General features: G+C 47.2%; 1 protein-coding gene across 2 annotated transcripts in view; it reads left to right on the top strand.

Annotated features, from left to right (window-relative positions):
- s1pr1 (sphingosine-1-phosphate receptor 1) overlaps positions 1-16,478 on the top strand; it is a 50,278-nt gene that overhangs the window by 6,086 nt on the left and 27,714 nt on the right. Inside the window, exon 1 of one of the 2 annotated variants that reach the window (XM_070887240.1) lies at positions 8,469-8,514. The exons of the other annotated variant lie outside the window; for it this stretch is intronic. The gene's annotated coding sequence lies outside the window, so the exon portion shown is untranslated. Of the gene's footprint in view, positions 1-8,468; positions 8,515-16,478 lie in introns of those variants that run through there. 2 annotated transcript variants of the gene reach the window in all.

The raw sequence follows: 16,478 nt of genomic DNA, 5'->3' as shown, positions 1-16,478 counted from the left end.
CTGAGCTCCTCAAGTATCGTCATCGCGAGCATGCAAAAATCAAACGCAGGCAGCGAAAGGAGCGTGCGGCAAACCAGGCTCCCTGCCCACCTTTCCCCTCAACCACTGTCTGTCCCACCTGTGACATAGACTATGGTTCTCGTATTGGACTGTACAGCCACCTAAGAACTCATGCTAAGAGTGGAAGCAAGTCTTCCTCGATTCCAAGGGACTGCCTATGATGATGATGATGATGTGCAGTAGACACCTCAAAGCACTGGAGAAGTGCCACAAATGCTGCCTCCGCAAAATCTGCCAGCTGCACCAACATCTGCGCTCTCTCTCAGGCCAACATCCCCAGCATCAAGGCATTGACCACACTCAATCAACTCCGATGGACGGGCCACATTGTCTGCATGCCCAATACTAGACTCCCGAAACAAGCGCTCTACTCTGAGCTACGTCATGGCAGGCAAGTCCCAGGAGGGCAGAGAAAATGCTTCAAGGACACTCAAAGCCTCCTTGAAAAAATGTAACAACCCAACTGACTCTTGGGAATCCCTGGCCCAAGACCGCTCAAAGTGGAGGAGAAGCATTCGAGAAGGCACCGAACACTTCGAGTCTCTTCACTGGGAGCATGCGGAAGCCAAGTACAAACAGCGGAAGGAGCGTACGACAAATCAAGCACCCCAGCCACCCGATCCCCCAAGCACCATCTGCCCCACCTGCAACAGAGACTCTAGATCCCACACTGGTCTCATCAGTCACCTTAGAACTCATTTTAGTATGGAAGCAAGTCATCCTCGACTCCGGGCGACTGCCTAAGAAGAAGAGGAGACGATTACAACAGGGACTACATTTCAAAAGTACTTCATTGGCTGTGAAGCACTTTGGGACATCTGGTAGTCATGAAAGGCACGGTTTGAATGCAAATCATTCGTTCGGAAGCAGCGGCCAGAGGAGGAGCAGCGGCGGCCTATAAAGGCCCAGCAGCAGTCCGGGGTCGGCGGCATTAGGAGGAACAGCGGCAGCCTATAAAAGCCCAGCAGCAGTCCGGGGTCAGCGGCAGTAGGAGGAGCAGCGGCGGCCTATAAAGGCCCAGCGGCAGTCCGAGGTCGGCGGCAGTTCAGGAGCAGCTAGCTGCAACAGAGTCAAAAGAAAGAAAGAAGTAAAAAGTAATTGAAGGGTGATGTCACAGCCAAGAGGGTAAGTGATTGGCTGGTTGAGTGGTGAGTAGTTTTCTTTTTCTTTATCTTTTTTCTTGTTCTTAGCAGTTAAGAAACCTTTGGCATTATTGCCAAATTAAGTAATTTAAGGGTTAAGTCATGGCAGGAGAGCCCAGACCCATGTCATGCTCCTCCTGTGCTGTGTGGGAAGTCAGGGACGCTTCCAGTGTCCCTGACGACTACATGTGCAGGAAGTGTATCCAACTGCAGCTCCTGACAGACCGCATTGCGGCACTGGAGCTGTGCATGGATTCCTCTGGCGCATCCGCAATGCTGAGGGTGTCATGAATAGCATGTTTAGTGAATTGATCACACCGCAGGTAAAGGTTACACAGGCAGATAAGGAATGGGTGACCATCAGGAAGAGCAGTGAAAGGAAGGTAGTGCAGGGGTCCCCTGCGGGCATCTCCCTCCAAAACAGATGCACCACCTTGGGTACTGTTGGGGGAGATGACTCATCAGGGGAATGCAGCAGCAGCCAAGTCCATGGCACCAGGAGTGGCTCTGCTGCACAGGAGGGCAGGAAAAAGAGTGGGAGAGCTATAGTGATAGAATCCCCTATTGTAAGGGGAATAAAGAGGCGTTTCTGCGGCCGCAAACGAGACTCCAGGATGGTATGTTGCTTCCCTGGTGCAAGAGTCAAGGATGTCTTGGAGCGGCTGCAGTGCATTCTCAAGGGGGAGGATGGACATGGTACATATAGGTACCAACGATATAGGTAAAAAAAAAAATGGGATGAGGTCCTACAAGCTGAATTTAGGGAGCCAGGAGTTAAATTAAAAAGTAGGACCTCAAAGGTAGTAATCTCAGGATTGCTACCAATGTCATGTGCTAGTCAGAGTAGGAATTGCAGGATAGCTCAGCTAAATATGTGGCTTGAGGAATGATGCAAGGGGGAGGGATTCAAATTCCTGGGACATTGGAACCAGTTCTGGGGGAGGTGCGACCAGTACAAACCGGACGATCTGCACCTGGGCAGGACCGGAACCGATGTCCGAGATGGAGTGTTTGCTAGTGCTGTTGGGGAGGGTTTAAACTAAAAAGGCAGGGGGATGGGAATCTATGCAGGGAGGCAGTGGGAAGTAAAAAGGGGGCAGAAGCAAAAGGTAGGAAGGAGAAAGGCAAGAGTGGAGGGCTGAGAAATCAAGGGCAAAAATCAAAAAGGGCCACATTACAACATAATTCTAAAAGGACAAAAAGAGTGTTAAAAAAACAAGCCTGAAAACTCTGAGTTTCAATGCGAGGAGCATTCGTAATAAGGTGGATGAATTGACTGCGCAGATAGCTGTTAACGGATATGTAATTGGGATTATGGCGACATGGCTCCAAGGTAACCAAGCTGGGAACTCAACATCCAGGGGTATTCAATATTCAGGAAGGACAGACAGGAAGGAAAAGGAGGTAGCGTTACTGGTTAAAGAGGAGATTAACGCAATAGTAAGGAAGGACATTAGCTTGGATGATGTGGAATCTATATGGGTGGAACTGCGAAACACCAAAGGGCAGAAAACATTAGTGGGAGTTGCGTACAGACCACCAAACAGTCGTAGGGAGGTTGGGGATGGCATCAAACAGGAAATCAGGGATGCATGCAATAAGGGTACAGCAGTTATCATGGGTGACTTTAATTTGCATATTGATTGGGCTAACCAAACTGGTAGCAATACTATGGAGGAGGATTTCCCGGAGTGTATAAGGGATGGTTTTCTAGACCAATATGTCGAGGAACCAACAGGAGAACAGGCCATCCTAGACTGGGTCTTGTGCAATGAGAGAGGATTAATTAGCAATCTGGTCGTGCGTGGCCCCTTGGGGAAGAGTGACCATAATATGGTAGAATTCTTCATTAAGATGGAGAGTGTCACAGTTAATTCAGAAACTAGGGTCCTGAACTTAAAGAAAGGAAACTTTGACGGTATGAGACGTGAATTGGCTAGGATAGACTGGAGAATGATACTTAAAGGGTTGACGGTGGATAGGCAATGGCAGACATTTAAATATCATATGGATCAATTACAACAATTGTACATCCCTGAGTGGCATAAGAATAAAAAAGGGAAGGTAGCTCAACCGTGGCTAACAAGGGAAATTAGGGAAAGTGTTAAATCCAAGGAAGTGGCCGATAAATTGGCCAGAAAAAGCAGCAAACCTGAGGACTGGGAGAAATTTAGAATTCAGCAGAGGAGGACTAAGGGTTTAATTAGGAGAGGGGAAATAGAGTATGAGAGTATGCTTGCAGGGAACATAACAACTGACTGCAAAAGCTTCAATAGATCGGTGAAGACAAAAAGATTGGTGATGACTAATGTACGTCCCTTGCAGTCAGAATCAGGGGAATTCATAACGGGGAACAAGGTAATGGCAGTTCAATTGAACAAATACTTTGGCTCTGTCTTCACTAAGGAAAACATGTATAACTTCCCGAAAATACTAGGGGACCAAGGGTCTAGCGAGAAGGGGGGAACTGAAGGAAATCCTTATTAGTCAGGAAATGGTGTGAGGGAAACTGAAGGGACTGAAGGCCGATAAATCCCCAGGGCCTGATAGTCTGCATCCCAGAGTACTTAAGGAAGTGGCCGTAGAAATAGTGGATGCATTGGTGATCATTTTCCAACATTCTATAGACTCTGGTTCAGTTCCTATGGATTGGAGGGTAGCTGATGTAACCCCACTTTTTAAAGAGGGAGAGAAAACAGGGAATTATAGACCGGTTAGCCTGACATCGGTAATGGAGAAAATGTTGGAATCAATTATTAAAGATGTAATAGCAGCACATTTGGAAAGCAGTGACAGGATCGGTCCAAGTCAGCAAGGGAAATCATGCTTAACAAATCTTCTAGAATTTCTTGAGGATGTAACTAGTGGAGTGGATAAGGGAGAACCAGTGGATGTGGTGTATTTGGACTTTCAAAAGGCTTTTGACAAGGTCTCATACAAGAGATTAGTGTGCAAAATTAAGGCACATGGTATTGGGGATAACGTACTGATGTGGATAGAGAACTGGTTGGCAGACTGGAAGCAAAGAGTGGGAATAAACGGGTCCTTTTCAGAATGGCAGGCAGTGACTAGTGGGGTGCCGCAGGTTTCAGTGCTGGGACCCCAGCTATTTACAATATACATTAATGATTTAGACGAAGGAATTGAATGTAATATCTCCAAGTTTGCAGATGACACTAAGCTGGATGGCAGTGTGAGCTGCGAGGAGGATGCTAGAGGCTGCAGGGGGACTTGGACAGGCTAGGTGAATGGGCAAATGCATGGCAGATGCAGTATAATGTGGATAAATGTGAGGTTATCCACTTTGGTGGCAAAAACAGGAAGACAGATTATTATCTGAATGGTGTAAAAGGGGAGGTGCAACGAGACCTGGGTGTCATGGTACATTAGTCATTGAAGGTAGGCATGCAGGTACAGCAGGCAGTAAAGAAGGCAAATGGCATGCTGGCCTTCATAGCGAGGGGATTTGAGTATAGGAGCAGGGAGGTCTTACTGCAGTTGTACAGGGCCTTGGTGAGACCACACCTTGAGTATTGTGTGCTAATCTGAGGAAGGACATTCTTGCTATTGAGGGAGTACAGCGAAGGTTCACCAGACTGATTCCTGGGATGGCAGGACTGACATATGAAGAAAGACTGGATCGACTAGGCTTATATTCACTGGAATTTAGAAGAATGAGAGGGGATCTCATAAAAACATATAAAATTCTGATGGGATTAGACAGGTTAGATGCAGGAAGAATGTTCCCGATGTTGGGAAGTCCAGAACCAGGGGGTCACAGTCTAAGGATAAGAGGTAAGCCATTTAGGACCGAGATGAGGAGAAACTTATTCACTCAGAGAAATGTGAACCTGTGGAATTCTCTACCACAGAAAGTTGTTGAGGCCAGTTCGTTAAATATATTCAAAAGGGAGTTAGATGTGGACCTTACGGCTAAGGGGATCAAGGGGTATAGATAGAAAGTAGGAATGGGGTACTGAAGTTGCATGATCAGCCATGATCATATTGAATGGTGATGCAGGCTCGAAGGGCCGAATGGTCTACTCCTGTACCTACTTTCTTTGTTTCTTGTTCCGAATTAAACCAATTGTTTTACTAGCTTCTCCAATATTTGGAGCCATATGTATCAAGAAAGTCTGAGGTTCAATCATCTCAGCCAGAGATAGTAGAGCCCCTGTATTTGCCTCAAACCCCCCAAATTTGGGAGAGGAAAATTAGCCAAGATTTCTGTTTCTGATTATAATCCAGCAGCTTCTGCTGGAAATGCACCTGTGTAGATGTGAGGTAAGGACAGGATTGGCTTCAGCTGTGATACTTGCCAGCACTCACTGTGTAGGCTTACACATGATAGCCAATTGAGCAAGGTACTACAAGGTGCCTATGGAGCAAGGAGTCAATGACTCCCGGAGGGGAGGGCAGAAAAAGAGCAAATTGGCAGAAAAAGGAGGGGGAGAGAAACGGTAAAGAAGAAAGGGTAAGGCCCAGTTTTGAATGTCCCTCCCAAATACCAATGTTAAACGCTAGCTGGTTTAAGGTATATATTTTTTTAAATATCACACTACGAGAGCAATTCATTTTCACAATTTAAGCTTCTGTTTCATTGGATGAGTTAACTTGTCACAAATATATAATTGTCCTACCAGAAGCTGATATCATGTTCCTGCTTGTGTGATATTATATACTATATTAGTGCTTTTGTGGTATTAGCTGATATATTCATGTTTAATTTGTATAACTATACCATTGTTTGAAACTTGTGGCCGTGGGACTGTCAGTATTTTGAGATGATCAGACACATGCACAAATTTGAAAGTGACTGGCATTACCAGTTCTGAAAATCTGCCCTAATGCATTTGGTATAGTTAGTTCTACACCTTTGCTATATTGTAACTAGCACGTGCAATGTTACATGTTTAGTCCAGTGCGCTTGGCACCTGTTCAGTCTAATGTCATTGCAAGTGCTGCATTTTTATCCCAATGGAGCTAAAACATTCACTAATTGATGCTTGCTGCATTGTTGCTGGCACAGATGGTATAGCACATTTAGTCCATTGTTATGGACAAATCAGAACTTTCTCCAATCAAAAATTGGGAAGACTGAAGCCATCTTATTTCGCTCCTAATCAAAATTCTATATCCTTGCCCCTGACTTCATCCCTCTCCCCAGCTGCTTGCTCAGGTGGGACCGAAAGGAGCATAACCATGATGTTCTGTTCAATCCTGAGCTGAGTTTTAAATCCCATCTCCTATCTGTCACCAAGATCACTTACTATTCATTTACAACATGACCAGCTTTTGCCATTACCTTATCTCCACTGCCCTTGCTGACAGTAGGCTCCTGAGGTATGGAAAATAGTTCACGTTGTCCAAGGCCGAGCAGTGGATTTTGATGACCAGGGGGGGGGGGGTGCAGTGCTGTGTGGTGGGGTTAGGTTGGTGGAGGACCTTTGTCTTATGGATGTTTAGCGTAAGGCCTATGCTTTCATATGTCTCAGTGAAGGTGTTGACGATGGCTTGGAGTTCTGACTGTGTGCAGACGTAAGCGCATCCGCGTACTGTAGTTCGATGACAGAGGATGGGACGACCTTGGACTTAGTCTGGCCCAAGACCACCCAAAGTGGAGGAAGAGCATCCGGGAGGATGCTGAGCACCTCGAGTCTCGTCGCCAAGAGCATGCAGAAACCAAGCGCAGGCAGCAGAAGGAGCGTGCGGCAAACCAGGCTCCCCACCCACCCTTTCCTTCAACCACTGTAATTCCCGCATTGGAATGTATAGCCACCTGAGAACTCACTTTTTGAGTGGAAGCAAGTCTTCCTCGATTTCGAGGGGCTGCCTTTGATGATGATGATAATGACTGCCTGTGAAACACATCCAGGCTTTTATTACCTCCAGACTTGACATCTCCAATACATCTCAGCAGCCACCCAAACGCTGCTCTTCTCAAACACCAACTTGCTCAAAACTCCACTGCTGCACAAAGTCCTGCTTGCCCATTACTGTCCTCACCGACATCCATCTCAAGTGTATTGAATGCCAAGTCCTTGTCCCTCCCATGGACGGACCCCATCCTATCTCTGCAACTCTACATCCTAGCCCACGGTTTTCAGCCTGTGACCTTCTGTGCTTCCTACTCCACTATCAGTGACATAGCTCCATTGACCCACCTAAACCCCTCCGCCATCTTCTACTACTCACTATCTGCTTTTCCTCTGTGAAATATGTGAGGATGTTTACTCCATTAAAAATGAACGTTGTTGCAGTAAAACAATTGGCATAGTCAATCCTATGCGGCACATTTGGCAGTCAACACTGCATGATTGGTTTTGTGTAGTTGGCACTGTTCTAATTAGTGCTCTGTGCTGCTGCTGAGCTCCTCATTTGCAACCCCTCTGGGGTTTTCAACATTGAACTGAAAAGGTTATCTTTAGGTCATTGCTGACCACCTTGTCTTTTTAAAAGATTTTACATAAAAGAAAAGGGAAGAACTATGCATCCCACGAGACCGCGCTGGCGCTGTGGTATTTTGGAGTGTCTCTCTCACTTTTCCCCTTTTAAATCATTGCACGCCTCCAAAGTATTTTACTAATTTAATGTTTGGTCTATATTTTTAGTTGCAACTCTGCATTATACTTAACTTCAATAACATTTTAATGTAAAGAAGCACAGAAGGGACTTTTTAAACAGCAGAAGAGTTTATGCCTCATTTAATCAAGACCCCAGAGTCTCACCCTGTACAAAACCACCAAGGGTTGAAACTAGAGGCCTTTTTAATGCTTAAATACATAAAACGAATGAATACGCAATGGAGTGCACATGTAATTCTATAGGAAATGCATTTGTTAGCTGCCAGTATTGTCAAACAATCAGGGCACACCCACAGTCATGACCCATTGACACTTTTCAGGCAGCCAATGATCCACTTAACTGGCAAAAATCTCTCCATATTCACTAGTGCAGCTGTGGCGTGAATGTACAATCAGAGAAGATAATTGCTGAACAACAGTTGAGAAAATGAAGCCATACAAGTTCTTGTCATCGCTGAAATGGAGTATCAGAAGATAGCTTTGATATTCATAAAAGAGCTCCAAATAAGCAGAGAATGAGTCATGTGTAAGGGAATGCAATTCCAGAGAATGAGACGTATGTAGAAACATTTAAAGTATGAGTCATGATCAAATGAAGAAATGTACTGCAGGAAGCAATTTACAGGGGTCAAATCACCCTCCTGTAAGGGTGACCTCACTCTCCAGGATGCAAAGGATTTGGCAGGAAGTGAAGGGAAAGAATGCACAACTCAAAGGCGGCCATCAAGGTAATGCATGAATATTACTGTAATTTAGAGCAGGATAAATATGAACCTGATGTATATTTGCACTGTTAATAAAAATGCAAGAGAGTCTGGGTTGATGGATAAATGTTAATCAGAATGTGGCATGCAAGGTGCAATTTAAAACATCAAGGTGATACACATTAGAGTTTACAAGTCATGACGGGAGGGAAAAACGTAGTGTAATGTCACAACATGAACCCAAACACCTGCCCACTTCAATTTCCCTCTCTTGTAATTTTTGAAAAGTTGAACTTACTAATAGAGGGTACAAAGAGCAACAATTGGTGGACCTAAGAGTTCCGATAATATACAAATAGGAAGTCATTACATTTTTGGCAGGGAGAATGGAAGATATATAATCCTCACAGGTTGGAGGAGAGTGCAGAACTCATGGATTATTGCGTAATTCAGATGTTCTATGATTTGTGTTATATATTTTATGTACTTGTTCACACACTGACTGGATATACATGTAACACAGGATATGTATGGTTGAGTATACATACATCAGAGTATGTGCTGGGTATGACAGGAGTGTCGGCTGTGGCTCAGTGGGTAGCACGCTCGCCTCTGAGTCAGAAGGTTGTGGATCCAAGTCCCACTTCAGGGACTTGAGCACAAAGATTCTAGGCTGATAATCCAGTGCAGTACGGAGGGAGCATGCACTATTGGAGGTGCCGTCTTTCGGATGAGACGTTTGCAACCTTGGTGTCATATTTGACCCTGAAATGAGCTTTTGACCACATATCCGCAGTATAACTAAGACCACCTATTTCCACCTCCGTAACATCGTCCGTCTCCGCCCTTGTCTCAGCTCATCCGCTGCTGAAGCCCTCATCCATGCCTTTGCTACCTCTAGGTTTGACTATTCCAACGCACTCCTGGCTGGCCTCCCACATTCTACGCTATATAAACTAGAGATGATGCAAAACTTGGCTGCCCGTGTCCAAACTCGCACCAAGTCCCGCTCACCCATCGCCCCTATGCTCGCTGACTTACATTGGCTTCCGGTTAAGCAACGCCTCGTTTTCAAAATTCTCATCCTTATTTTCAAATCATTCCATGGCGTCCAGATTAGTGAGAGGATTCTTGTAATCTCCTCCAGCCCCACAATCCCCCGCGCTCTAATTTTGCTCTCTTGAGCGTCTCCTGATTATAATCACTCAACCATTCTGTTGCCAAGGCCCTAAGCTTTGGAAAACCCTCCCTAAACCTCTCCCCCCTCTCTATCCTCCTTCAAGACGCTCCTTAAAGCTTTTGACCAAGCTTTTGGTCACCTGCACTAATTTCTACTTATGTGGTTCGGTGTCAAATTTTTAATCTCATAATACTTCTGTGAAGCACCTTGGGACATTTCGCTACATAAATACAAGTTGTTGTTGTTGTTAGAGCTTACAGGGGCCATTACAGGGAGCAGCGTGCAGCGGCCCGACCCGGAAATTGGCGCAGTCCCGGCCTGCAAGATCAGCAGCAGGCCGGGGCCATTACAGGGAGCAGTGTGCAGCGGCATGCCACTTCAGGAAGCAGCACATGCTGCTGCAGGAAGGAGATGGCTGCAAAGCAAGGTCGCTGATTGCAGTGTGGGCAGGCACAACAGGAGCAGTGAGGTTGGGGCAGAGGAGCGGCAAAAGTTTGTAGAGGGAAGTAACCGGGGCCCAGGAGTGGCGTGAGTTTGGGGCACAGAAGAGGCGAGGACCCTGAGGCAGCACAGGCCAGCCCACACTGCGATATGTATGCGTGCTAGGTCCGTGCAGCAGAGCTGGTCTCCAGTCGTCTTGGGTAATCCTTGCCACTGCACCAAGACCTAGCTCTGTCAAGCCCGTGTGGTGGCTGGTGTGCAATGGCCACCACACGTTAAAAAAAATCCACGTACAGGCATCTTCAAGAAGTAGTTTGGGATCTGGAATATTAGATCCTTCATTGAAACACCTGTGAACTCATCCCTTTCTGGCATGGAAACAAGTCATCCTTGCTTTGAGGGACTGCCTTTGATAATGATGTTGTTAAACTGAGACCCTGTCTGCTCTCTCAAGTGGGCATAAAAGATCCTTTGGCACTATTTCGAAGAAAAGCAGGGGAGTTATCCCCAGTGTCCTGGCCTCCATTTATCCCTCAATCAACATATCAAAAACAGATCATCTGGTCATTATCACACTGCTGTTTGTGGGAACTTGCTTGTGCGCAAATTGGCTACCACATTTCCTACACTGCAACAGTGACTACACTCAAAGTACTCCATTGACTGTAAAGTGCTTTGAGATGTCTGCTGGTCGTGAAAGGCGCTATATAAATGCAAGTCTTTCTTTTATATGTGAATCATACAGTAAGTGATTGCAATGCATATGTAACCCATATGGTTACATATAAACTGCTTTTTCCATGTCAGTGCAAAGTAGTAACAGCTGAAGGACAACACAATGTCATTATTATTCAACGAAGTGACTATTTGTACTGTGCTTTTGCTGTGGAGTCCACACTCCGATGCCTCCCGCCCGAACTGGAAGTGCGGTCCCAAACCTGAATCATTCCGATCACATTGCCCGCTGAGCCCCCGACCCGAGCGGCCCCAACCTCTGAGCGGCCCAATCCGAACGGCCTCGAGTGGCAAGCGGCCTTGACCCGGCGGGCAGCCGAGTGGGAAGGGGGTGGAAGAGAGAGAGCTGAGGGGGGGGGGTTGTGGAAGAGAGAGCGCGAGCATTGGGAGAAGAGCATTGGGGGGGGGGGGGGGGGAAGAGAGAGAGTCTGCGGGGAGGGGGGAAGAGAGCTTGGGGTGGGAGGGAGGGGAGAGAGAGAGAGAGAGAGAGAGAGCCTGCCTTGTGGGAGAGGGAGAGAGTCTGGGGGTGGAAGAGAGAGCACCTGGGAGGGGGGAAGAACAAGAGAGAGACACAGGTGGAGGATCGGATGGGAGGAACTCGGGGACGACGGATCACGGTCTTACAACCCCCTACAAGGGACATCGTTGGAGTGGATGAAATCCAGAAGCCACTACACTGTCACTATTCACTTCATACCCAATAAACCTGTTAACAATCCGTACACAGTGCCCCATCTATGGTGGTGGGGGGAGTTAAGGTCATGCACTTGCGCTGGTGTAAGGAGGGACTTCGGCTGGGGGATGTAGCACTTACGCTGGGGTAAGGCACTTCGGCTGGGGTAGGCAGCACTTGTGCTGGGCTAAGGGACTTCGGCTGGCACTTGATGGCATCTGGGGAGATCTATCCTCTGTAGTTTCTGGAAGTCAAAGTGGATCAAGTAACAATTTGCGAAGTCAGTGAGAACTTGGGATGGGCGGTTACAATAACACATTCCAGAGAAACTTCAGGGTGTGGCTTATCCTTCAAGGGGTCCAATCAGAGACAAAGGATAGCCATTTTTACAGTACAAATAGACGCATCCATTATTTAATAGCCCAGTCTACAATCTACTTCCTGAGAGCAGTAAACATAGAAACATAGAAAATAGGTGCAGGAGCAGGCCATTCAGCCCTTCTAGCCTGCACCGCCATTCAACGAGTTCATGGCTGAACATGAAACTTCAGTACCCACTTCCTGCTTTCACGCCATACCCCTTGATCCCCCGAGTACTAAGGATTTCATCTAACTCCCTTTTGAATATATTTAGTGAATTGGCCTCAACTGCTTCCTGTGGTAGAGAATTCCACAGGTTCACCACTCTCTGGGTGAAGAAGTTTCTCCTTATCTCGGTCCTAAATGGCTTACCCCTTATCCTTAGACTGTGACCCCTGGTTCTGGACTTCCCCAACATTGGGAACATTCTTCCTGCATCCAACCTGTCCAAACCCGTCAGAATTTTAAACGTTTCTATGAGGTCCCCTCTCACTCTTCTGAACTCCAGTGAATACAAGCCCAGTTGATTCAGTCTTTCTTGATAGGTCAGTCCCACCATCCCGGGAATCAGTCTGGTGAATCTTCGCTGCACTCCCTCAACAGCAAGTATGTCCTTCCTCAAGTTAGGAGACCAAAACTGTACACAATACTCCAGGTGTGGCCTCACCAAGGCCCTGTACAACTGTAGCAACACCTCCCTGCCCCTGTACTCAAATCCCCTCGCTATGAAGGCCAACATGCCATTTGCTTTCTTAACCGCCTGCTGTACCTGCATGCCAACCTTCAATGACTGATGTACCATGACACCCAGGTCTCGTTGCACCTTCCCTTTTCCTAATCTGTCACCATTCAGATAATAGTCTGTCTCTCTGTTTTTACCACCAAAGTGGATAACCTCACATTTATCCACATTATACTTCATCTGCCACGCATTTGCCCACTCACCTAACCTATCCAAGTCACTCTGTAGCCTCATAGCATCCTCCTCGCAGCTCACACTGCCACCTAACTTAGTGTCATCCGCAAATTTGGAGATACTACATTTAATCCCTTCGTCTAAATCATTAATGTATAATGTAAACAGCTGGGGCCCCAGCACAGAACCCTGCGGTACCCCACTAGTCACTGCCTGCCATTCCGAAAAGTACCCATTTACTCCTACTCTTTGCTTCCTGTCTGACAACCAGTTCTCAATCCACGTCAGCACACTACCCCCAATCCCATGTGCTTTAACTTTGCACATTAATCTCCTGTGTGGGACCTTGTCGAAAGCCTTCTGAAAGTCCAAATATACCACATCAACTGGTACTCCTTTGTCCACTTTATTGGAAACATCCTCAAAAAATTCCAGAAGATTTGTCAAGCATGATCTCCCTTTTACAAATCCATGCTGACTTGGACCTATCATGTCACCATTTTCCAAATGCGCTGCTATGACATCCTTAATAATTGATTCCATCATTTTACCCACTACTGAGGTCAGGCTGACCGGTCTATAATTCCCTGCTTTCTCTCTCCCTCCTTTTTTAAAAAGTGGGGTTACATTGGCTACCCTCCACTCGATAGGAACTGATCCAGAGTCAATGGAATGTTGGAAAATGACTGTCAATGCATCCGCTATTTCCAAGGCCACCTCCTTAAGTACTCTGGGATGCAGTCCATCAGGCCCTGGGGATTTATCGGCCTTCAATCCCATCAATTTCCCCAACACAATTTCCCGACTAATAAAGATTTCCCTCAGTTCCTCCTCTTTAATAGACCCTCTGACCACTTTTATATCCGGAAGGTTGTTTGTGTCCTCCTTAGTGAATACTGAACCAAAGTACTTGTTCAATTGGTCTGCCATTTCTTTGTTCCCCGTTATGACTTCCCCTGATTCTGACTGCAGGGGACCTACGTTTGTCTTTACTAACCTCTTTCTCTTTACATACCTATAGAAACTTTTGCAATCCGCCTTAATGTTCCCTGCAAGCTTCTTCTCGTACTCCATTTTCCCTGCCCTAATCAAACCCTTTGTCCTCCTCTGCTGAGTTCTAAATTTCTCCCAGTCCTCAGGTTCGCTGCTATTTCTGGCCAATTTGTATGCCACTTCCTTGGCTTTAATACTATCCCTGATTTCCCTAGATAGCCACGGTTGAGCCACCTTCCCTTTTTTATTTTTACGCCAGACAGGAATGTACAATTGTTGTAATTCATCCATGCGTTCTCTAAATGTCTGCCATTGCCCATCCACAGTCAACCCCTTAAGTATCATTAGCCAATCTATCTTAGCCAATTCATGCCTCATACCTTCAAAGTTACCCTTCTTTAAGTTCTGGACCATGGTCTCTGAATTAACTGTTTCATTCTCCATCCTAATGCAGAATTCCACCATATTATGGTCACTCTTCCCCAAGGGGCCTCGCACAATGAGATTGCTAATTAATCCTCTCTCATTACACAACACCCAGTCTAAGATGGCCTCCCCCCTAGTTGGTTCCTCGACATATTGGTCTAGAAAACCATCCCTTATGCATTCCAGGAAATCCTCCTCCACCGTATTGCTTCCAGTTTGGCTAGCCCAATCTATGTGCATATTAAAGTCACCCATTATAACTGCTGCACCTTTATTGCATGCACTCCTAATTTCCTGTCAAAAGCCCAGCGGGAGATCGAGAGCCAGCGGCAGTTGGTGAGAGGGGAGCGACCTGTCAAAAGCCCAGCGGGAGATCGAGAGCCAGCGGCAGTTGGTGAGAGGGGAGCGACCTGTCAAAAGCCCAGCGGGAGATCGAGAGCCAGCGGCAGTTGGTGAGAGGGGAGCGACCTGTCAAAAGCCCAGCGGGAGATCGAGAGCCAGCGGCAGTTGGTGAGAGGGGAGCGACCTGTCAAAAGCCCAGCGGGAGATCGAGAGCCAGCGGCAGTTGGTGAGAGGGGAGCGACCTGTCAAAAGCCCAGCGGGAGATCGAGAGCCAGCGGCAGTTGGTGAGAGGGGAGCGACCTGTCAAAAGCCCAGCGGGAGATCGAGCCAGCGGCAGTTGGTGAGAGGGGAGCGACCTGTCAAAAGCCCAGCGGGAGATCGAGAGCCAGCGGCAGTTGGTGAGAGGGGAGCGACCTGTCAAAAGCCCAGCGGGAGATCGAGCCAGCGGCAGTTGGTGAGAGGGGAGCGACCTGTCAAAAGCCCAGCGGGAGATCGAGAGCCAGCGGCAGTTGGTGAGAGGGGAGCGACCTGTCAAAAGCCCAGCGGGAGATCGAGAGCCAGCGGCAGTTGGTGAGAGGGGAGCGACCTGTCAAAAGCATACCGGTGCAGCTACAGCGGGAGAGAAAGCAAAATAGAAGTAGAAAGTAATCAAAAAGTGACGTCACAGCCAATGGGGTAAGTGATTGGCTGGTGTTGGGTGAGTAGCTTTTCTTTTATTTTTTATATCAGTAAGTGAACTATAACATTGTTATTACCAATTTAAGGGTATCTAAGGTTAAGACATGGCAGGAGAGCTCAGTCATGTGATATGCTCCTCCTGTACCATGTGGGAACTCGGGGACACTTCCGGTGTCCCTGACGACTACGTGTGTGGGAAGTGTATCCGCCTCGAGCTCTTGACGGTCCGCGTTGCGGAATTGGAGCTGAAGGTGGATTCACTCTGGAGCATCCACGATGCTGAGAATGACGTGAGTATCACGTGTAGTGAGTTGGTCTTACCGCAGGAGAAGGGTCCACAGCCAGATAGGGAATGGAAGACCAACAGGAAGAGCAGTGCAAGAAAGATAGTGCAGGAGTCCCCTGTGGTCATCCCCCTGCAAAACAGATACACTGCTTTGAGTACTGTTGGGGAGGATGACTCATCAGGGGAGGGCAGCAGCAGCCAAGTTCATGGCACCGTAGGTGGCTCTGCTGCAAAGGAGGGCAGGAAAAAGAGTGGGAGCGCGATAGTGATAGGGGATTCGATGGTGAGGGGAATAGATAGGCGTTTCTGCGGACGCAACCGAGACTCCAGGATGGTATGTTGCCTCCCTGGTGCAAGGGTCAAAGATGTCTCGGAGCGGGTGCAGGACATTCTGAAATGGGAGGGAGAACAGCCAGTTGTCGTGGTGCACATTGGTACCAACGACATAGGTAAAAAAAGGGATGAGGTCCTACGAAAAGAATTTAAGGAGCTAGGAGCTAAATTAAAAAGTAGGACCTCAAAAGTAGTAATCTCGGGATTGCTACCAGTGCCACGTGCTAGTCAGAGTAGGAATCGCAGGATAGCGCAGATGAATACATGGCTTGAGCAGTGGTGCAGCAGGGAGGGATTCAAATTCTTGGGGCATTGGAACCGGTTCTGGGGGAGGTGGGACCAGTACAAACCGGACGGTCTGCACCTGGGCAGGTCCGGAACCAATGTCCTAGGGGGAGTGTTTGCTAGTGCTGTTGGGGAGGAGTTAAACTAATATTGCAGGGGGATGGGAACCTATACAGGGAGACAGAGGGAGACAAAAAGGAGGCAAAAGCAAAAGACAGAAAGGAGATGAGGAAAAGTGGAGGGCAGAGAAACCCAAGGCAAAGAACAAAAAGGGCCACTGTACAGCAAAATTCTAAAAGGACAAAGGGTGTTAAAAAAACAAGCCTGAAGGCTTTGTGTC

The sequence above is a fragment of the Pristiophorus japonicus genome, chromosome 8, assembly GCF_044704955.1.
Source record: "Pristiophorus japonicus isolate sPriJap1 chromosome 8, sPriJap1.hap1, whole genome shotgun sequence".
In the NCBI taxonomy this organism is placed as follows: domain Eukaryota; kingdom Metazoa; phylum Chordata; class Chondrichthyes; family Pristiophoridae; genus Pristiophorus; species Pristiophorus japonicus.
This window is presented reverse-complemented; position numbering and strand designations above follow the sequence as displayed.